Source organism: Haliaeetus leucocephalus, unplaced genomic scaffold (assembly GCF_000737465.1).
Source record: "Haliaeetus leucocephalus isolate CR32 unplaced genomic scaffold, Haliaeetus_leucocephalus-4.0 Scaffold92, whole genome shotgun sequence".
Classification (NCBI taxonomy): domain Eukaryota; kingdom Metazoa; phylum Chordata; class Aves; order Accipitriformes; family Accipitridae; genus Haliaeetus; species Haliaeetus leucocephalus.
In genome coordinates this window covers 6,039,482-6,063,736 of record NW_010972528.1, presented here as the reverse complement: position 1 = coordinate 6,063,736, position 24,255 = coordinate 6,039,482, and the positions used below count along the sequence as shown (strand labels likewise).

The 24,255-nt window shown below is 38.1% G+C and overlaps 1 protein-coding gene across 2 annotated transcripts in view; it reads right to left on the bottom strand.

Annotated features, from left to right (window-relative positions):
• TOX3 (TOX high mobility group box family member 3) overlaps nt 1–24,255 on the bottom strand; it is a 78,852-nt gene that overhangs the window by 54,347 nt on the left and 250 nt on the right. The gene's annotated exons all lie outside the window — the stretch shown is intronic.

The window sequence follows — 24,255 nt, the reverse complement described above, 5'->3', positions numbered from 1 at the left end:
TTCCTGATTTTCTCCCCCATCCCACTGGATGGGGGGGGAGTGAGTGAGCGGCTGCGTGGTGCTTAGTTGCCGTCTGGGGTTAAACCACGACAGTCTCACTGAGCCTGAAGCCAGTGCTGACATGCAGCCTTCCTGCAGATGAAAGCCAATGCTTTCCGGAGCTAGAAGCTTTTGCTTCACTCCTGCAAGCTAGATAAGGCGACACTGAAACTTCCGAAAGGTTGCCGAGGACAGAGGAAGGAATGGTAGAAACTGCTGTGCTGGAAAATTGCACTGCAATAGAATAAATCATAGGAGAGCCACAGGAGTTGCATTTTTCTCCTTTCCATTTTTGCTAAGAGAATGAAACGGAGGTTGGCCCAGGAGACAGACTCCAGATCGCCACATAAACTGTAGGCACTAATATTTAAGACTTTTATCAATTACCTTGCTTACACTGTGCATCATCCCTCTATCTAAAAATGAAGCCTCTAACAGGTAAAAACAACTTCCTCGTTTTAAAGATGTGGGAGGTTTGCGTTTTGTTTCTCTTCTAAACTGTGACTTTAAATACATTTGTTTTGACACAATCTTTGCAACTGCATTTGGAACTAATACTCAATGCAGAACTATTTATACTGCTCTAAATCATTGGCTTACAATGCCTGTTTTCTTATTGAACTACCTTCACTGCAAAAGGAACGTTGCACAAAGAATTCTTCCCCAGAAAATCAGAAAGCACAAAAGATGCTACCTTTGAAAAAATACAGCATTCAGATACTAGATTATAATTAGGTTTCTATTCCAACTATTTCAATGCACACTGTTAACCTTAGACAACTGTGCATGAACCTTTTAATTAGCATGTTATCTTTGGTGCAATTAATATCTTGTACCTCATATGCTATCTTCAAATTAAAACTTTTACTATCTGAGCATTATTAATTAATCAATGCGATTCTAAGAGGAAATAGACATCATTCAAGAGAAAGTGTTTTTAGAATGTCACAGCCACTGACATTTTAGAACAATTATTTAGCTGTCTTGAAATACTACAAGGCTATTACCTTTAGCTTACGCCGTCTTCATAGAACATGCACAAAACCCATGACATAATTATTACATAAATTTTTACACCCGCAAACAGATTTTATTGTTGCATTATACAAAACATCCAACTGTTGCAGTCAAGAAAAAATTCTAATAAAAAAAAGAAATTTTTTTTTTTTTTCTAAATCTTTAACAATCCCCTCAATTGAGTCAAGAATCTTTCTCTCTATTAGGGCCTGTAGTAAAGCATATAGACAGTAGCACCAGTTCAAAGTAAGAAGCAATGTGATTGTTTGACCCTGAAGATACCAATATAAATGATGATCTTTTATAAGCCACTGTGCCAACTTGATTTACTGTGATGAATGAATAAATTTATAGCCTAATAGCTTGTCACAATATGTTTGATTTGAGACATTAAAAGAGGAAATCATTTCAAAAGATGATTGTCCTTATAAAATACTTAAAAACCCTGGAAGATTTACAGTTTTTCTATCACATATCAGATTTAATAAAAGTAAACACAAACCAGCACAATGTGGCTAGTCTCCATCAACAAATAAAGCTATCTTTTCTAGCCATAAATTTCCTGTGCTTAAACTAGAAACTGTCTTATGTCTGTTTATAAGCAAAGGACTCCTTAATCTATATTGCACCAAAGGAAATTAGTATATTCCCAAGAAAACACAACAGGAATCAGTTGCAAAACATTGTGTTTTCTTTAATTGGCTTAGAAAATGAAAAGTATGACCTAGAAATATCTAACAGATAAGATGAAGATTTTCTTAGAACTGCAGCACATCAGAGTCCCAGTTCTATTCCACACTTACTTGATTCCATACAGCCTTAAACATGAAAATTTAGGATAATTTGGCAGCTACCTACCATACAGTATTGCTATCTGCATAATGATGTAAGCAGACTGCTATTCTAGTGATTTGACTTTACAATTCTTCTTTTTAGCGTAATTACTCAGTTTTTATTAACCCCATGTTAATTAAAATCCATGTGTATATTGTTACAGCGTACCTACTTTAAAAACAAAAATAATCCTGACAGCTACAGAAACAGACATTCTGAGTCAAAACACCTGCAGATTTAAGAAAAAGAATTTGCTCCTACTTCTTACATCTGTATTCTACTATAATCATAAATGGAAACAAAAATGTGAGTAGTGTCACAAGATGACTCATTAATATAAACTATAATTATACAGGATTGTAGTCAAACATGCTGGTATGCATTATATATACATATATACTTCATACATAACAACATATATCACGCACAGTCATAATATGCATGACCATACAGAAATATCTGCAGTAGTGCCTAGGCAGGTCTCCCAGAGCCCTCCACAGATAGCAATGAATTAAGCTTCAGAGCACTACCAGGAGGTCCCCATATATTATCATCTCTATTTTCATAGAAAAAGCCAGTGAGGGACAGGCACAATAAACAGCTTGCCCAAGGTCATACAGCAGTGTAATAACTGAAATGGGATTGGAACCCCAATGCCCTGACTTTTATTTTAACAAATACACAGTGTTTCTTCTCTTATAGTAAAGGACAGAAACACAACATATGTTAGCTTGAAGTAATCAGGTTTCATTAGCTGATTTAGAAAAATCTTGAACTATGTTTGGAACCATAGGACAAAGGAAAAATAACAGGACAAAAGACTAATAGAAGAACCACCGCCAATTTGATAAGGAGTGAACTAGATTTGTATCACATCCACATCAATGTGAATCAGTGAATTTTTTAAAAAGGATATAATTGTTTAAGCATAAAGACTTTTACCAAGATTAGTATCTTTTACATTTCTTACCAAGAAACTAGACGGTATTCACTAGATGTTCATGATAAAATGCAAAGGTATTCTGATGGTACTAGTTTTAAATCAAATATAATCTCTCTCTAAATGCATTTGCTTTAAAAAGTCACTTTCTTAATACAATAAGCCCTGAGAAATACATTTGCTGCTGAAACTACTCCATTCCTTTCATGCCACAGGGAGAAATGCAAGTAGAATAGTCCAAAGAAGTCCTACTCACTTAAACCATGTCTAGCAAAGCCCAGAGTCTGAAGGTCACATTAGTGCTGAATCACACTCATGCACATAAATAACAGATAGTCTGTTTGGATACTGCTAACTTTCAAACACCCCCTAACCCATAAAAGTCATTATAATGGCTTATTACAAATTACTACAGCACAAAATTTACAGATTTCTAACTACTGCTTCAAAACCAAATCTATTTTAGATAGAAATAACAGTAGACCGATGGAAAACAAGGTAGTGAACTCCATAGGTAACTGAAGGAACCAGCATGGTATCTGAAGAGACCTCTTTTTTGCCCTTCCAAAGAAAATTTGTTTGGAAGGTCCAAACCACAAAAGACCCAGAACCACCCAACTGTCTCTGCGATGTTCCCTGAGAGCACAGGACAACCTCCCCAAGGTTCACAAACTTGAATGAATTCCTCAAAATCCTCCCGTCTTTAACACATAACTATGAATCTTTTTGCCAGGAGCAGTAAAGACAGGGATAGGATATATGTTGTTGCCCTCCCATCCACCCACTGATGGTTTGTTTGTCATCTTTTCCATATTTAGTGACAAAATTTCCCTTTTTACATGTCCCAACCTTTGAAATTCCAAAGAATTGTATCACAAAATACAAAAGCTTCATCCGAACCACAACTATGCCACAAGTTACTGCTTTTACTGACCCACCTGTCACTTTTTCAATTCTTACACTAGCGAAATTACCACATACAATAATTTAAAAGGTCAAAGTATCTAATCTTAAATAGACCATTGCTGAACTTCGGATGAATGATGGAAGTTATATAATAAATTTTTAACTTTTAAAAAATTCTTTGGTTAATCTGCAACCATTATTTTTAATTTTCCTTTCCAAGGACTTGATGATTCTGATTAAGAAAAGAAATTTACAAAACTTTGTAACAAACATAGCTATCAATTACGTTTAATAAATCTTTGGTATAAATGTGAATAGCTACTTATGCAGATGAAGAGCACTAAACAATTAATTTAATGCTACTGAGCAAATGTCATTAACATTTTTTGAAGATTGGATGAATATTAGCTTTGTTGGTAAATGACATTTTGACTATTTAGGGTTTTATAAGGGTGGTTCATTTCTTTATACAGCAACAAATCTTCAGACAGTACTCCTGTCTGGTTGTAGAAAACTACAATTGATATCTTTTCCATATATACTTAACCTCCTACAGATTTATTTGATTCTCAATAATTACTATTCTCTGGTAAGAGGCATATGTTATTACAGCACACTGCACTCCCACAAGCTGTCCACTCAGTGTATTTTAATAAATCTCTGCCAAAGCTGTATAAATTTGATCCTGTTTAAATTTAATAAGGATCAGAATATATCAAAGCACAGATTCCCATGGGAGAAATAGATATTTTGCATAGTTATTGAGTGCCCTATTCATAAATACAATGTGTAAGACCTAGACCGTCAACCTTGAATTAAAAAGAAAAAGAGATTAATGTGTGCAAAGCCAGCTACTTCTTAAATAACTAGTGAAATTAGTGTTTAATAAAACATTTTTCCCTATACTAGTGTTCAAGACAGCAGCAGTGCTACAGTTCTAATATCTAACTATTGAATACCTGCAGTAGAGAAATACCTTTTCAGGTACTTTCTGCAATTCTTTCTTTAAAAATTTACCTACATAAGGACACAAACTGCTAAACATGTCACCATGTTTCTCTTTGGTTATACCTTATACTTTTCTATTCAGTGGGACCACTGCCTTAGGCAGAATGTAGATCAGCAACCAAGAGCCATGACTATTGCAGAACCTGAACTAGTTTAGGACAATGAATAGCATGAACATATATTTGACATCCATTTTCTTCCTTTTTCTGGAAGTATGTCTAGAAGAGGAAGAAAATTCTTCAATGCTCTATTAATTCTAGGTAAATTTTGGTGATTTTACATAAAACTCTACAAAATATTATGTTCTATTAAGCAGATGATTTCAGTGCTTGCTGTGGCAAAATACCAGGCGACATAACCATACAAATAGATGCTGAGCTAGCATCTTATGAAGAATTTTGAGGATCGCTACTATAAACACAAATACTGCATGTCTTCCAAATACAAATACAATTATATAATTAGTTCTTCAGATTCCAGTGTCTTCTTTTTTGTTGTTGTTTTAAAGAAAAACTGTTTGTATATAAGGGGAAAAAATCCAAACACCTAAACCACATTTCCACCAACACATGTAAAGACCACACCTGATAGCTGCTAGTTACAGAAATGATTCATTAGTCTTCCATAGGCAAACTGCATTCCTTCGCATTGGTTCCTATCAATAATTGCGTATATAACTGTGTATACCACCTACCACTTTCAAAATAGCTCCACTTTATTCCATCATCTTTGACGTTTACATGATAATAGGTAAGGGAAAGAAATAAGACTATATTTATCCTGAATTAAAATTCATATTTTCAGAGTAAGAGCATGCAAGTCAAAAGACAAATCATTTTAGATGGAGTAGAGATCTTTCCCAAGGGGGGCGGAGGGCGGGGGGGTAGGGAGGAATGTACTAAATGAATTTGCCATTGTTTTACAAGTCAGCCACAGCGAACGAAATCATAGATAGCTGAAATTAATGGGAGTTTTGCCATTGACTTCAATGGGCCAAAGATGTCATCCTCACTATTTTACTATACGCAGAAGCCTGATGTCAGAATTAGTACAGCTTTATGAAGTACAGTACAACATAATTCAATCCATCAAAGTGAAGCCGATCATATCATCACTCAATCACTGTTCGCACTCACATCTATGGTAAGATTCATTCTTGTATTCTTTTTCCTTTACCATCATATATGTGTTGGAGCTGGGAAAAACCTCAGCCATGTTTGTCAGCAATATTACTTTATCCACTGCCAGTATTATGTTGTTATGGTGAAAGTGCAGATATAATAACGGAGGTAAAAATTCAAATTATATCAATGGAAATGTGTGGAAGTCACAACACAGGCAACATAGCTTTGCCAGAATATTGCCATCAAAATCATAGCACTTAAAACACAATTACTTTGAATTAAGATCAAAGAATATCATGATATAACTATTCACCCTGGGTAAACACATGGCTAGGTCTTTTATGTGCCACCTGTAGCACAGGGTTACAATCTGTCTTCATTTTCAAGAATTTTAGAAAATATTGCACATTGAATGGTGATAATGTTGGATCCATTCCTTGAAGAGATTCAGCGCTTAAGCACAAAGAGGCTGAGTTAAGAGTACAGGGACTTAATTTCCTTGCTTTCATGGGTTTCTGTCTTTTGACTTCAATGTTATTTCAACAAAGTGCTTTGTGTTTATTATGGAGATATTCTGCTGTATTTCCCTTTTCTCAGTTCATGAAATTTTCAATATAACAAGAAAAAAACAGCTCAAATTCCTATTTTGAAAACCATATTGCCATTTTTATTCAGCCTGTATTTTAATATAGCATCAATATTTAACTACTTCATTAAATGAAGTGTGACTTTTATAGTGAAAATGTCAGTCTTTGCAGTTCATTAAATTCATTTAAAGTATAGCTGCTTGATTTTTTTTTTCCTGAAGGAATAAAGGACTATTAACTGAAGGCATAAACTTAGCATTAGCATGTACTTTTTCCTTCAAATTAACATTCAAGATTTGTAACAGTCTTTACAAATTTAAGGGATTGTTTGTATCCTTTTGTATTATCCTTATTTTTATAATAGATGTCACTTTTATAGCATATACAACTGTTTATCACAGTTGGATAAGACCAGTAGGATGTCATAGAGGATATTAACATGTCACGTGCTATTATGAATCCGTAGAATTCTACAAGTAGTATTAAAAATACATTATTTTGAACTGTGGCATCTGGAAAAATAAACTGTATATGATGTAAAATGTAATAACTCTTGGAATCCAACAGGGTTTATGAGTACTGTTTTTCTGTTTCATAAAACATTCTTTGATGAGTATCCTTTTTCAAGGAGGGTTTCTATTAACTAATACAAAAGAACACAAGGAAAGCTCTATTTCCAGAAAGGTAGCACCATGTTTTTGCCAGATGTAAGAAATCCTGGTCCATATTCTCCAGGACTTCTGTGACTAATGTCTCTAATGCTGGAAAAGCTAATTATTTCTGATTAAATTGATGCAATTATAAAATACTTTAATGAGAATAAAAAAGCTGCTTTGAAATGTACTAAGATATGAAAGTGGTCATACAATCTTTCCAACTTACTACTTGTTTCAAAGCTTGGAGTAGATCTCAATGACAGTGAAATCTTTGGTTTTGGAAGATAATCATGAGTTCTTTTCAATTTGCATGTTTGGGTTCCCCCCCTCCCCCCCAACAAAGCAATTTGATTAGGTTACTCTCTTGTAGTAATGATCTGAATCACTACCATGACAATTCTCACACTTCCTATTCTCAGATTGCACTAAACCGTCAATGCTTCATTTAGTACAATACAGATGGTGATTAGGGGGAGGAGTTTGGACATGAACACATGACATTTTAAAGGGCTTCATTTTCGTAACTGTAATATCCATCCTCTGAAAATCAGATACTTTTCTAGTGTCTTAAATGCAGAATCCGAAATACCCCACGACACGCAAACATCTTGGGTACCATTAGACACCATGAAGATTTAGGTTGGAACTATGACTTTAAAAAGTATCAAATTATTCAATCTATGATTTTAAAGTTCACTATATTCCCCATTCCTCTCACACATGGGCACTTTAGCCTCCACGCAACCAGCAATTGGCATCAAACTAGAGAGGAAGAAGAAATGAATGAAGTAATTAATGCCCACTTAAAAGTTTCCTTCAGGAAACATTCTTCCATCAATGTTGTGCACAACAAAGTTTCATTTTCTAGGAAAACTACTTTAAATCTGCAAATTTGTGCTAAACTACTGTGATTTGGTTTTCTATGTGTCAAAAGTAACAGGGTTTATAGGAAATTCTGGTGTTTGAACTACCTTCCTCTGGATGAATTTTTCTAGAGTACTATAGAAAATAAAAACTGAATTATCATGTGACTATAATTCTGAAGAAAGAAAGAAGAAACTCTCAAACTTAATTATAGGCGCAGCAGCCCAGTCACATATATAAAATCTAACAGGTACCAGTGACACATATTCCAGATCGGAGTTTGAAAGAAACAGTCTTAACACACTGTTGTTTTCTACACTGTTACATCTGCCAAACCAAACTGATGGGCTCTAACTAGCAATCCCTTACATTAAGATTACAGACAGCTAAACAAAAAACAACTCCTTTAGGATGTCAGGAGGTAACATGCAACTAGAAAGGGAGAGGTATCCAGCCACCTGTATTAAATCCACTGCTCTAGACAGGTCACAACTATCAGCTCACTTGCACGAGTACGCACAGGCACACCCTGCAGGACTGGGATTCCCATCCTAGTTCTTCAACTTGAAAGCAAACTCTGCACCAACAGACTTAAGATAGCTATCCTGAATGTGAAAAAAGTCCTTGGTTCTCCCACTGCATGCACCTTCCAGGCAAAGGGTGAAACTGCCACTCTTCCAAATCCATGTTTTTCCAAAACAGTACAGGGAGGGTCAAATTAAGTTTGCTACCTATTCACCTCATGCAACCATAGGATTGTTCAGGTTGGAAGGCACATCAGGAGGTCTCCAATCCAACCGTTTCTGCTCAAAGCACAGGCCACACTGAATTCAGGAACTGCTTGCTTGGGGCTTTTTTTTTCAGTCAGGTCTTAAAAACCATCAACGATAGAAACAACCCTTTTGGGCAGCCTGTTCCAATACCCCATTATCCTCAAAGTCATCCCCCCCCCCCCCTTATATGCAGTCTGAACCTCTCGTTTCAACTTGTACTGGTTGCCTTTCATCCTCCTGCCATGTACCCCTGTGAAAAGCCTGGCTCCATCTCCTCGCAGGCACTGGGGCTGCTGTCAAGTCCTCTGAAGTCTTCCCTTCTCCAGGCTGCACAAGTCCCACTCCCCGAGCCTCTGCTACAGGCCAAGTGTGCCAGGGACCAACCATCTTGCTGGTCTTCCATGAACTCACTCCAGGTTGTTGGTTTATGTTACTACACCACCTTTTCAACAGATCTGCTTCCCAGCCAGTCAGACCCCAGTCCATATCTCTCAGACCAGTACATCATAAAAGGTTTTTGATACATTAGGCCAAGGATAAATGCACTGACATTGAGCTTCAGGGTTCTGTGATGCTAAAAGAGCCTCACAGATGTCCCAGCCCCTTTTTTAAAGTCTACTTTACAAAAAAAGTAATAAATTATTTTCCATTTTTTCATCCAGACAAAATACTTCATTACCAATTTGATGCACGAGCATAAACAAATAAAATCCTATTCTTAGTATTGAGCAGCTGAAGAATCATTACTTTGGATAATTGAGGCTTTGAAGAAAACTTACATCAGCTATAGCCACCTGCTTCAAAGTTTAACTCCAACAACAAACAAACCCACGCTTCAAAAAAAGGCAAAGCTAGAAGAACCCTCTTTAAAAAATTGTATGCTGGTTTTTAATCACACTATAATAGCACAAAATTATGTACCTGGCCTAGGACATACTAAGAAATAGGAGCAATGAAACTCGACAATAAGATTTTTGCACTCAAACTGCCTTATAATGAAGCAGCAAATCTTCACAGTACATTTCAGAGTTCAGTAATTCTCAGGAAATCATGCTGCAAATGCAAATAATCAGACCTCTAAAAATGAGGCTACTGGTGTCCAGAAAGAGCCATCCAATTCTTAAAACGTGAGAACTAGCAGATATTTGCTACTTCTAAAATTTTTTCTGGACTTCTAAATTAATCTACAGATTTCTTGAGTCTGAGACTCAAAACCAGTGCAACCGAATTATTGCTTCCAAAAATATCAGCCTACCATGTTCAGTGCTATAAATGAGAGGCTTTCAAAAAGACCTGTGATTTACCAGGTCTTTGACTATTGCACCACACATTTGGGCCATCTCCTTTGTAAACAAATAACTAACCCGATTACAGAAAATGGATACAAGAGCTCTTTTGGAAGTGAATTCCTTTTAAATTCATTTATTGATTTAGTAAAATGAAGCTAAAATAGAAGTATCCTTGCAACTGTAGCCAAAAATATGTATTTCATCTCTATGTCTGCAAGCACAAATACTCTATAAAATGATATAAGAAGTTGTATAAAATGCATCCATTTGCTACTCAACAGGATTATAAACTGGACTTTTCAAGGAAAGATTGAAAGAATGGAATTATGCTGTACCTATATACCTTTGACATTAACTAGTAATCCATAATTTAACTCTAATCCTTAATTTACTCTACTGTAATTCCACTTTTATCATATATATATAAAAACAACTGGTACCATCCACAGTTTTGCTTAAATTTAAACAAGAAGCAGCTATGATCTGCAATGGCAGAAAATACCAACAGTATGAGGGAAACGGAGTCTTCCCTTTGCCACATGAAGGAATCAGGTCAGGCTATGAGGAATTAAGTGCCCAAACTTGGGGTGGAGGAGTATGTCTGCAAAGAACCACATAGTTGTAGTAGCTGCTCCTTCCTAGGCTGGAATATTTACAACAGTGCTGGCAGACGGAACTTTTTACTCAAACAAGACTACGTACTCTCTTCATGGATTACAGGCAAAATAAAGATATCCACTATCATCGTTCTCCATTTTTATGACCTCTAGAGAAGAGAAACAGACTTGCATTGCTCATGAACACAAATGGATACTAAGATGGGCTGCAAATTTTTGCAACTGTTTCATATACCTCTCCAAAGGGCTGCTTAGCTCCACTGTCCAAATGCTTTTTGAAAATGAAGTTCTTATTCAGATCCATGAGACCAGAATATTTTTAGAAACTCGGAACTGAGGCAGTTACCTCCTTGCTCTGCTAACTGGCAAGGAAGCAGACGATTATTTGATGTGCACCCTCAAAACACTCACATCAAGCCAAGCCATCTAATAATTTGGTATCACACTTCCAGAGACTGTCAAACTTCTGGATGTGGATTTTTCCATCACCTCTTTCAGACACTCAAAGGCCTTTCCCTCCCCACCACCACCAAGGAAAAGCACGCCATTTCTGAAGGAAGAACTAAGTAATCTCTCCATGTTCACAGATACTAGGTAACTCCCCAGCATCTATAAGTCTCATTTATAATAGTTTTCCACTATAAAATTAGACTTCAGACGCAAATTTTCTTTACTAGCTGTTATGCATAACTCCAAAATTGTTGTTGAGTCTGGAAGTAACTAATCACATCTATGCTTGCCTTGTCCAAATCAGAGACTCACTTGGCATCACAGAGTGCATAACAACTTTGATATCCTATGTTTAGGAATGTAAACATGAAGCCTAAAAGAACCACATTAAACAAGATTAAAAGTACAATCAACCCCACAGTCCCTGTTTCAGCCAACCACAGTATATGATATTTAGCATAAACTCAGAGCCTTAAAAGTGACTACTGTTCCTTTGTCCCCACTATTAGGGAAGGCTGCCTCAACATCCTACTCCTCTGGAACACAAAGGCTTTCTTCTCATTCCCAGTCTAAGCTCATAGCCAGTATTTATACAGGCACACTTGTAACAACACTGTCTTCTCTCTTACCCTGCTGTTTCCAGTATTACTGTTGAAGCATAGATAGTTCAGGTCTCTTATGTCTTCTTTTCTTAAGAAAAATAAATTCTCCAACTGTAAGGTACTTATTTAAAAAATAAATAAATAAAAATCTTTGCTGCCAGACCTGCAATTTTATGTGTCAGTTCTTTCACACTTCAGAGATGAAGATTATCTAGACCTTCCCAACTTGAAGCGGCTGAACATAGCATTTTGCTTCATTTTTGTTTGGTATCTAAGCTGGAGAAAACATAACAATGATTCATTTATTTAGTAAAAGTGCAGCCAAAACAATTGGAGACCATTTTTATGATTTCCAGTGAGGCAGATGTGTTGCTTCTGGTAAGGATGCGAGGCCAGACAGAACTGGCGCTTTTCAGCAGCCAGAGCGACGCTTATCAACATTACAGCCTGTACCCACGTTAACATATTATCAGTACTGATTCCTTTGTTTTGTCAGCAGGTACAAAGAAGTGGCTTTATCCTTTTAGGAAATGAACGGTTCAGTGCCCAAGAAACTATTACTTCAAAATGCATCCTCCAAGCTGAATTTTTTCCAGCAAGTTTATAAAGCTCAATTCAAAAGCAGAAACATCTCTCTTCTTCAAAGAGGGTATATGCCTATATGCAAGACCAGAATTGCACCCATTTCTTTTGAATCCACAGAAAATTTCAGAAAGTAAGGATGAGAAAGAAAAAGTCGAGTATGTTTTAAATCAGTTCTTGCACAAAGTTCAGTTTGTTTGTCTAACTGATTGGGTTGGGGGGGGTTGTTGGGGTTTTTTTGTTTTGGTTGTTTTGTTGGTTTTTTTTAAGATAAACATAAATCATCTTCACAGGGAAAAACTTCAGTAGTTGAGATCAGTAAAGCAACTGGCCTTCCTCTAGCACACATACTGAGATTCATCGTCTAAAATCTTATTTCTTATTTCTACATTCAAAGATCCCTGGCAACTAGAGTTTCAGAAAAAGGCTACAGATAGGAGCTCCTTTGCTTGGGTGCCATAAGCCAACCAAATGGAGAAGCAAAGATGAACCCGTCTCTCTCTTTTGATCAAATGAGAACCAAAGATCAGTTCTCCAAATTTATAGGAAATCTTTAAATGTGAGTAACATGTATTTTCACCCTCTTCTCCACCTCCCCCCCCAAAACCCCACCCAAACCCAACAACCCACAACAAAAACCAAACACCACCCAGAACTGCAGGAAGTTTAGGAACTCAGGCAGACTGAAAATACTTAATCCTCAAACTGTAAATATTTAGCAGAGTTCCCTAGCCACCACTCCCTCTTTCTCATTAAGGTGTTTCACAGCCATTTCTCTATTCTTTTTCAAAATCAACAAATGGCCATCTCCTTTGGCAACAGAGAATGCAATGACTGCTTCCTACCACAGCAGTGTGGAAAATGAAGTAAAACAGTAAGACTCAACGAAATAAGAAGAAATGAAAAACTGTAGTTAAAAAGTAGGAGATCAAAGACTTCTCACTGTCAAAATTCTGTGCCAGATTTGTAGTGCATTGCTTGTACTCACTGTAGCTGCAAAGTATCAGTCCGAGTTCATGATTCTGAAGGACCAGAATTGATTTTTCCTCCACGGAAATTGTTCCTTCTTTTGTACTTTCACATTTACTTTAAAAGAAAAAGGTTACATCTGGGGGGCAGAAAGCAAGGTGTATGCTTGATATCAGTCCTCACTCATGCAGAGACTAAATGAAACTCAAAAGATCTACAAATACTTTATATAGTTTAAAATGATATGGATAGCTGTTATATTCTTATGAATTCTAGACTTAATCCTTTCATATGCATTTTAAATACTCAGTCTATTGATGTCATGGTATTTTAATGGAGTTTATTATCATTTCTGAGTCACAGAAACACTGAGGATGAGGCATAACAACATAACGTTCACCTGCAGTTAATCAGAATATGAATGAAGACCTTTATCATCACTGTCTCTCACTTATGCCTCATGATGGAATAACCTGAAAAACTTTTATTTAGAAATAATTCTGCATAAACACACAAATAACATGGAATATGATGCAGAGAGCACTATAGTGGAATTCAGTTAATTAGCAATCCAAGAGTATCGACAAAGGATAAGGAGCCCCATGATCTCCAAAGCTGATGTACTTATCCTCATGTATGTATCTTGCACAGCAGCAAATACCCTCTCCCTACATTTTCCAAGCAGTGGAAAATTGTTACAACTGATGCAGACCAATACACATTGTCTGCTCTTTAAAAACGTGTGACTGTACAAGAGTCACATTTTTGATTCAACATTTATTAGTTACATGTATTACAAGTAACCGTTGCCAATTTTCTTTACAAAAAACAACACAAAGCTCAAAAAAACCCCCCTTTAATACATTATCAAGTGAGGAATCAGGATTCTTTTCTGCTATGTAAACTCTCCACCAGACTATTAACAAAAGGGCAAATTCTGAGACTTTCCTTGAAAAACTGCTATTTACTAGAGACAAGAATACAGGAAGATAGGCAGCATACTCATATGATATGTTATCACCAGCAATAGATTTGTGCCGATAGAAGTCAAAGCCAATCTTCGCCATCCTTACTTTCTAACAGCGAAGGCAGAAAAAGGCTGCTATCCTATCACAAGTTGTTTGCCGACTAAATTTAGAAAAACAGTTTGCTACTTAAACTGGGCAAGTTATAGTTGCAGATTGAGGCAAAATAAACATAGAAGCTCACGACACAATTTTGTAGCTGGTGTTTGAGAAGAATTAGAGGTAGAAGAGCAAGTTCGATCTCTAAGCTGTACACTGGACATATCACAAATCTGCATATGCAAATCACTGAAGTGCTATTGGTTTGCCTAATTAATGAACAGAACTACTATGTTTTCCTTTCATATGATCTTTGATTAATCTCTCTGAGTTATATTTAGCCCTAGATCACACGGCCTGCCTTTCACCTTGTTCAGTCAGAGCTGCATGTCAACTGAAATTCTGTCCCAGTTGTGTGTGGGTGGCTCCAAGAATTTCAGGTTTTTGCTGAGTGCTATCAGCCAGCAAGTTCCAAGTCAAAGCAGGCAGCGGAGCCAAGGGGACATGAGAAAGCCGCCCAAGGAATGTGCTGACGAAGAGCACGCTTCAAGGGTCCTCTCACAGAAAAGGCACCCACAAAGCTGATTCCACAAAGGCAAAATCTCAGAAGCAAGTCATCAGCCCCGTAAGGCACGATGACTGGGAGAGCATGGGGTACTGAAACACTTCACTGAAGCCACTGATGCACAGCTCTGATTCAAACATTACTTTAAAAAGACCAAGGTAAGACAACCATCAGAACTGAGAATGCACACATATATGGCCTGTCAAATCCTTGAAACAACAATTACATATTTTCAACAAGCCATACAATACCCTATGCACCTTACAAGCATCAGTCAAGATCCCAGCACAAAGCTATTATATTAAAAAAGACTTAGACGAAGGTACAAGAACGAAACAAAGGTGGCTTTCCTTACCAGCACTTCTGCTATGTCCTAAACAACAGGTAGATCTCCATCATGGAAGCAATGATGCAAGGCACCATTTAGGAAGCCAGGCTGCCTTGTATGACATAACGTCTGATTTATCACTCCACATGCACTCCTTGGGTCACAGGTGTATCACCACGGGAGCATAAAGATAACTTTAAGTAGGTTTTTAAAACGTCAGAAGGAAAGGACAGCAGAAGCAACTGTTAAATAACTTTAATAATACCTTGCACCTGTAAACTATCTGGCAGGACAAAATAAATTGATACAAATTACTTCATTTTATCATTTGAAATACACTTACTGGACACTCACAGAAAACCACAAACAGAAAGTCATATAGGTATAAACATATTATTTACTTTAATGATTACTTTGTAGTGCAAACCTAAATTAAGCTCTCATGTTTGCACCTCACAATGTGTTTACATTCATGGTATGTCCAGTGTACAGTCTTGAGAGCAGTCTTGTTTTTACTTATAGTTCTGCTGTGAAAAAGAGCAGAAAACACATTGTAAAATTCTGTTTGTTTTGTCACATGTATTGAGTAGGCTTTTTTTTTTTTTTTAACGTAAAGTTAATGTATTGCAAACCATACCAAGCAAAACAATAGGAGAAAAAGGAACCATGTTGGGTTGTGGTAGGAAACCACAACTATCAAGTTTTTCACTAGAACAAATCAATACCATGATATCCCCATATTTACATGACTGCCTGTTATTATCATCATTTCATCCACATGCTTACCAAGAACGCACAAAAGTAACAGCATTAACCTACTAAAGCAAACAGAATGGCCATTTTCCCATGCCTAATCAAATTCTTATTTATTTAAGAAAGCAAATTGCTTAAAAAAATAGAGGACCGCTAATCCTCTATCAGTAAAAGTTTACTGATAAAAGTACAGTTTAACAAAAGCACTTTTATTAATAACAAAGTAATACTGAAATACAGTAACCTAAACCATTCAAGATTCAACTATTTGTATAAGCCATATGACTATAAAGAGAATAGCATAAAAAGAACAGCAGATAAATATGATCTGCTCTGAAAATAAGCTACTCCACTATGCAGCAATTGATTTTTGCATGGTTTTAACACAATTTTTCATATCAAAATTAGACAGTTAATCAATATTGAGGTGTTTAAATACGTCCTGTACCTACAAACCTTTATATAATTCAGTGACTTTAACTGTAGGAGTTGTCCCATTGGGATAGAAAGGATGATTCATACAGCTCAGGTTGTTTCCAGGCATGGGTTCCTCGCAAAAAAAAAAAAAAAAAAAACCCACCACCTACAACCCAAAACAAAAAAAACTAATACTTTATTAATTTGCATGTCTAAAACTATTTAGTTTTTAGATGCCTATCTAATTTCTCTCATATTAGCTGTTTACAGAATTACAATGTAAACTATATCCACTTTGAGTGCTAAACACAGAAGAGTTTCTCTTAAAAAATTTTCTTAAGAAAACCAAATGGAGAGATGAAGACAACTCGCTTCAAGTGACCAAAAACATCTGCACGTAGACTTCATTTTCCCCAAATCCTACCACACTGGTAATTTTACATATTTGTAACCTTTTCTTCAGTTGCCCAGTTGATCAGAACTCTTCAGATCATTAAATATAGAGAAAAGAAAATCCAAATGTAAATGTCTCTGTTCAAGCAATACTCTGCTTTAACATAATGATTTTACATAATCATCAATTACATACTTTGTAAAGCAGCTGAGGAAAGTGAGGAGATACCCATGCTATTGCCTCTGCAGCTCTCACCTCAGCCAGGAGCAGATAAGGTCATGCCAACCACCACCAAAAAAAAAATTACAAAAAAGCAGAAGACAAACAGATCCCTTATTTCAGAGGTTGCCCGTGCAAATCTTGGCATATCATCCCAACACAGCCTTCATTTTTAACTTCACTATGTCACAACCCACTCTTTTCCATAAGATTTAGTCTTGGCTCTCACAAGTCTTTGGCCAGGAATGATAATATATGGTCATAGTGACCCAGACAGGAAGAAGGGCTATATAAAACATTAAATTGGTAACAATTTCTCCCATGAAATGCCAAGGGCAGGCCTGATCTAATGCCCGTATAAGGAAGTGAAAGATGCCCACATTGAGTCAGTCTCCAATGAGCATAAACAAAGCTGAGATACAAGTGCCAGGGGAAAAAAAAAAAAAAAAAAAGTTGATTCTGTCCATGGTTGGTTTTTTTTTGGTTGGTTGGTTTTTTTAAATCGAGCTTAAAGGGATATTAAGGGATACTTTCAACTTGCAGTTTTTGAGAATGGACTGCTTTTCTTTTCCCTCTTGATACTTATAAGGGGCTCTTCAACAAAACGTGGGCTGCTGGGCAAACTGGCCATGCAGGAGTAAACGGAGAACACTGATGCCAAGAGCTGGCACATGAACTATACAAACAAGCTGAAAACTACACTGTTTGTTTAAAACATTTTCAAAAATAAACTAATACTGTCTAGTTTTAGTAGCACACCTTTTCCAATAGAATTGAGTCTCTAGCATTGGTCAATCATATCTCCAGCACTTTCCTCATAAAACTCAGTCATTTTTAACGTGATGAGAATAGTATTTTCAGCCTGTCTGCCCATTACCATGAAGAGTCTGAAAAAGTTCATGAAAACATCTGTTCGGATAGCCGAGGCACCTGTGGCAGAAGCAGTTGTTTAACGACAGTCTCCCCTTTTGGTTTTGCTAGTTCAGCAGCTCTGTAACACCTGTATTTTTCAATATATTGTTTCAGGTACAAACAGAGAGAATATATTCAAAACAGAAGTTGGATTGGTTTGACACGTGCTAACATGCAGTGGAAAAGATATGAAGTAGAAATCTTGTTACAAAAATAAATAATGAATAACGCGACAGCAAGCCTGATCTCATCAAAGCCTTCATCTGAACAGAGCACAGTGGCAAAGACCAGAAGGCTCTTGTGTGACATTGTTATCTAAAGTCCTGATTAGATTTTCACCTCAGAGTTCTCAATTTTGGTAGCAATCATCGCAAAGATACTATGGTGACTGGCACTCTATAAATACATCACACAGACGGGTAACAGTATAGAAGACGGCTATCTGATAAGAGTTTGAAGCATTTGAAAATTCAACCCTGCCATTAGGTCTCTAACTGTACTCAATTTTACGGCAATAGAAATGTGATTACAGATAAAAAGGTAGGATTAGTGCTGTACAAATTCTTCTCCTCTTAAATTAGATCATCATCATTCGATAGCATTAGTTACATGTTTAGGCAGTGTCAGAATTCAACAAATATACAGGCATGTATTAACTGTAAATTTAATAAAAGCCTGCAGCGCAACCCAAAGGTCACAGTTTGATCAGCCTCGCTTTGCCAAACACTGCACAAAACTGCAACAAACGAGTCGCACAACTTCAGTCAACACGAGCTACTCTCATCTCAAGTATCCGCCAAAGAATATAAGCTGTTATTTCCTGTGTTTCTATTTCAGATTTTATTAGAAAGTCATCATAATTCATGACAGGGTTAGGCTGGACTTGGTACCTCTGCATGAAGTACAATGTTTGACGCAGGCGATGCTGTGGGAATCAGGCTCTTGTCATCCCAGTGGATTTAGTCAGTATTTCATCACTCTAGAGCCAGACGTGTGAGTGGGTGTCCATGGCGTGGTGTGCACACATCAGAGTTGTGATTGCTACAAATTATCATTATTTTAAAATGCACCCACTAGTCATTTCCACACATACCTTAAGTACTCTAGATTACCTCTAAGCATTAAACTCAAACTCTTCACATATTACTGTACATCATCACAAGTATTTTCCTAATACAATTGTAACCCATTGCAATGAAAGCGTCTAAAAAATAGTTTTAAAAATCGACTTCTACTAAATATACTTTGTATACAACCAGCTCCTTATATCTTGAAAACAAATGGTACATTCAGTGTAGGAGCTGCATTATTTGAGCAACAGAAAAACCATACACTGCACAATCCAATTAGTATCACCATTACAGATGCTCATTCTGAGCAACATAGGTTCCTGCAGAGTTGCTGCCTTTCGCATATAGGGGCTTCCTTTCACAGCTACCTCTTCAAGTACATCACGAAACCTGGGGGATGATGGCTCCTGAAAAACAGCGTAATGCAAGCCATGGTGATGATACAAATTATAATTTGTATTCTTGTGGACATACTCATCTGATTGCTGCACTCTTCCAAGCACTGGGAAGCATATATCCAACACTTTTAGTGCTGGATGGACAGCCAAATATTTTGGGAACTTTTTTTGCTCCCCAGCAGTAGTTGCCTGCATAGTCCTGAGGCTTTGAGATACCAGAGGCAGGGGAGGGCCGTTCTGGGAAAGCACATGTGCCAGAAGATCAATGGGAAATACTGAAGATAAAATGGCATTTACTGAGTTGATAGAGCAGCAGAAAGTTCCCAACCCCTTACTTCAGTTGTCTCCAGCAAGACCCATGCTTGTGTCTCTGCTTATGAATCTCTGCTCTCAACTTTGTGGGAGATCCTTGGTGCTTTCTGGCATTCTCCCATCACCTGGGGCCACCTTTGTCACAGTCAGGCTGTAGGTACATACATGACCACAGCACGCATCAGCTTCCAGTCACCAGAGACTAGCCCATCTGCATCAGAGCAGAGCCCAGATGTAAACTAGAATATATGCAGGGCAGATGATGAGTGAGCATAGAGCTTTCCATCTTAACAGCATACATGCACCCATTGTCTCTCACCATCTGGTATATGAAAGAAAAACCTATGCATATATAGCCACACTAAATTTGCAAGAAGAGTAATTTTCAATCGTTTGCATAACTGTAATCCATTTTTCCCTAACAACACACACTAATAGGAATGACTTATAGCCCCAGTTTAGCATGCTACTAAACTACTGCTGTCTTTGCTTTACCTCTGGAAGAACAAGATAACCTTCCTGAGCTTCCTTTGTAAAATGCAAAATATTTCAGCCAAAAACATTAAGCTCTGACATTCACATATGTATGCTAGTGCCTAAATTAAGGTACGTATGTTTGAAATTTGTAACCTTCAAGGACAATCTGTGTAGAAGAGATAAACATTATAAAATGTAGACAGCTAAATAATGAAGTAAGGATTCTGGATTTAATATAATGATATTTTAAGCACTGAGCTGTACGTGTTTAGGTTTTGGAGTTTTCTTTTCCCTTTTTCAGACTGCATTATAAGAAATGTGGTTCCTTTAACAAAAAAATGTATTTGCTACGATGAATAGTAGTTCCCTAAATATTTTTAGTACAAGGCATGTAATTTACTCAGTAAGTGAAAAAGTTTGTTTAGAAAAAAAACTACTCGACTATAGCGAATGTCCAAAATCATTCTCCATCTGCAGAACCATAAAAAGGGCTCAGAACAGAAGCAGAATGTTTTACAACAGCTGCTCTCTTTCAACTTTCTGTAATTTTTATACCTACTTTTTGGTGACTTTTTTTTTTAGTACACCACAGCAGGACTCTTCTAGAAACAGGCAGACGATGATTTCACTTGTGCAATTCCATGAAGGAGAGGTGGATCGCTGTTATGCTGAACCACGAGCAGCCAGACACATGCAGGGTCAAGTTATGTACTCTCACACCAGCACTGAAAACTTATCAAATATGGCCCTGATCCAGCAAAGCACTTAAGCACATGCTTTACTTTAAACATGTAAGTAATCCTATTAGAGTAAATGAGATTCAGCATAAACCACTGGACTGAATCTCAGAATACCTTGGTTGTGGCCCTGATTATGTCAGTGACCGACTGCGTAACCTTGGACAAATCACCGTATTTCCATATCTTGATTTCCTCTTTTGCCCTCTACATGTGTTTACCATGTCGCACACCGTCTCAACAAAAATAACCCCAAGCCAGAATCTTCTAGAAACTGCTGCGCTATAAATAATGGCAGGGATACTTATGTACATCAGTCCGTTTTCAAATGCCTGTCACCTACTCAAAACTAATGCTCCCCCCACCAAAAACCCCAAGATGACATCCCTTACCCTTAGCCCTACTTATCCAATATTGACAACCAATTTCAAAAGCACGACATTGCTCTTAAAAAGCAGTTGTGGAGGAGGAATCCAACTGAAGGGCACGTGCAGCTATGGGCCAGGACAGCTCCCAAGCACGCGTGGCTACAAGCCCAGGACTCGCGCTGCAATTCCCCTCCCACCGCTGGTCCCTCGCTCACAGGGCAACACGAGATCCCAAGTCCTGCCTGGGGATTCATGCGGCAGCGTGCCACATTTCTGCCAGCGCTGCACCCACAAAAGGAAAAAACTGTACAGTCCTGGGAAAATCTGTTTAAAGCATGCAGGTGGAAGACGGCATTGTCTCACAGGGTGCAGTGTATTTACACTAAAAGGCCTTATGCTCAGTATTTTTAGACACTGCGATACAAGACACGGGCTTCCACAGGTAGGCCATATGCCATCAACTCTACGTCTTAATGATCCTGAGAATATTTTCACATAAATAATGCCGGTTTTGCACATATATACAACCACGCAGCACGTTTACTCTTGCCATCACACTTCCTGCTTCCTGGCAGTTGTCACAGGCAATGTCATTGTCACAAAGAGAATATGGATTCAGTTCCTAACAATGAAGCAGGCACGGATGAGTGGGCAGGATACTCAAATGAGTTTCAGAAAGACTTGAGGTGAAATACTGTCCCTAGTGAAATCAATAACCGTTCTCCCATTTACTTCAGCGGAGTAAATATTTCAACTCTTTTTTTCTATGCCTTCTGGTCATCTCAGTCCCTAACAGAGTAATCATTTATTTTCCTTAAAAACACAGGGAAAAGGACAGAATGGATGGAAAGCAAGGGAGGGAAGATTTCAAAATAAAGGTAGTCTTTTTTCAGAATAATTAAAAAAAAACCAAAACAACTTACAATGACTCCTGTAGTTACAGATTATACACAATGCAGAAAATGAGATTAGATTAACACAGTTAAGATCCTCCTTTCTAGGAACTCATTCACAAATTCCCCTTCTGTCCTTGAAACACCTGTACAACACATTGCTACTTTCCCAGCTGAACCAAAGAAGAGCTCACAGCAACAGCGACACAGTTTCCCATGCGTCAGTCTGCTCTGGATCAGGCCTTTTGCATACAAAGATATCTATTATAAGACACATGCATCGTGAGCTGGGCTCTGTTAATTAAAATATTTTCTGCTGCAGATTGGAAGCCTGGCCTACAAGACACTTGCCAAAATTACGTTCAGGAGCACAGCGACTGAAATGCGTTTCTGAATAGGTCAAAAGTTAGTTACTTTTGACTTTTTCTGAATGCGTGCTCTGTTCTCATTGTATGATGAAGGGAAATACAGTCAAAAGGTTATATGTAACTGTGCATTTACAGCAAGTTAATGGACACAATAAACTACTAGTTTTCAGAAGACATTCAAGATTTTGGACATTAAAAAAAAAACAAAACAAAAAGAACCCATACAGTAACCTGCAACAGAGCCTGAAAAAACGCATGCCATGCATAACACAATAAAGTCACTGAACAAGTGAAATTTACAGTAAGCATGCTGTTTGTCAGTAAGTGTTGCCAAGTTTCCAAAATTAGTTGGCGTATCAGACAACAGTGAACATTTACTATGCGTTTCAGAGCTCCTGAAGTCCTTAGCAGCATTCAAAGTTAAGGTTGACATTTCATCTTTAATTCATGCTCCTGTGTCTTTCTATATTAACTACTAACAAAAGCAGCATGCTAATAGCCTCGGCACAGAGAGCATGCGCAAGGCAGGGACTGTGCACGCTCCACGGGAACGCTGGTCTGCATCTCCAGTGAAAGTAAATCTGCGCCTTTCGATAAGGGAGGCAGCCACCAAATCAGTACTGACAAACTTGAACGTCGAGCAGCTCAGATGGAGATTATCATAAAGAGCAACAGAGAAGTACACTCATGACATCTATTCAGAAGCAATTTGTCTAGGAGAAAGTTTTCTTCAGCTCCTGAACCCACATTATTTCTCTCTCTGAAAGTGATCTTCGTATTTCATCGAACTTTATCAACTCATTTGGACAATATTCTAAAAAAACAGGTTTTAACAGAAGTTTAGACTTTGTACAGCACCCGTCTTTTCCCCAGCATCTCATGAAGTGCCTCACAAAAGGCCCCAGAGGTTGGACAAACATAGCACCAGGAAAAACACAGTGTGAAAGGGATCTTTATGTGCATGTGTGAGGGCCCAGTGCTAATAGCTCAATGTGCTATTGACACATCACAGTGCAAACAGCTAAGTCTTTTTCAAAATAGCATGAGTCACAGTGTCATTCTTAACTTTGCGTTTCCCAGATTCGGGTAATTTGAGAAACAAATCATCCCCGTATTATTAAAACACATTTCTGTCAATGAAGGTAGCCACTGGGAAACGACTACTGCTTCTGACTGTACCGTTTACTCCATGAACTACACATGCCGCAGAGAAGGTGCGAACAGATAGAAGCGGTACCGCAACTTCTCTGACAATCCTCGTCAAACCGAAACGTTTGTTATCCTCCCGTGCTAGCAGCTGATGTACTTTTAGGTAATCCTCCTGTTTGGTATAATCCTTTGGTTAGAGGCTGGCCATAATGCAGCCGGAATCATCCGAAAGAGCAGAGCAGAGGAGAGGAGAGGACAGGAGAGGGAGGCGTCCCGTCCCGTCCCGTCCCTTCCCCTCCCCTCCCCTGCCCTCCCTCGCCGGGACGCCCGAGCTCCCGCAGGGCTCTGCCCGAGCTGCGGCGGCTCCAGCCCGGCGAAAAGTTCAGCAAGTCCCGGCCCGAGCCTCGGAGGGCTGCGCGCTCGGCAAAGCCGCTGCCTTTTGTTCCCTGCCCGCGGGGGGAGAGGGACCCGCAGCCCAAAGTTACTCGCGGGGCTCTTTGGGCTTCGAACTCGACGGAAACGGCCGAGCGCCGGGCCGAGGCAGCGGCCGGCTGCGGCCTGGCGGCCGGGCCCC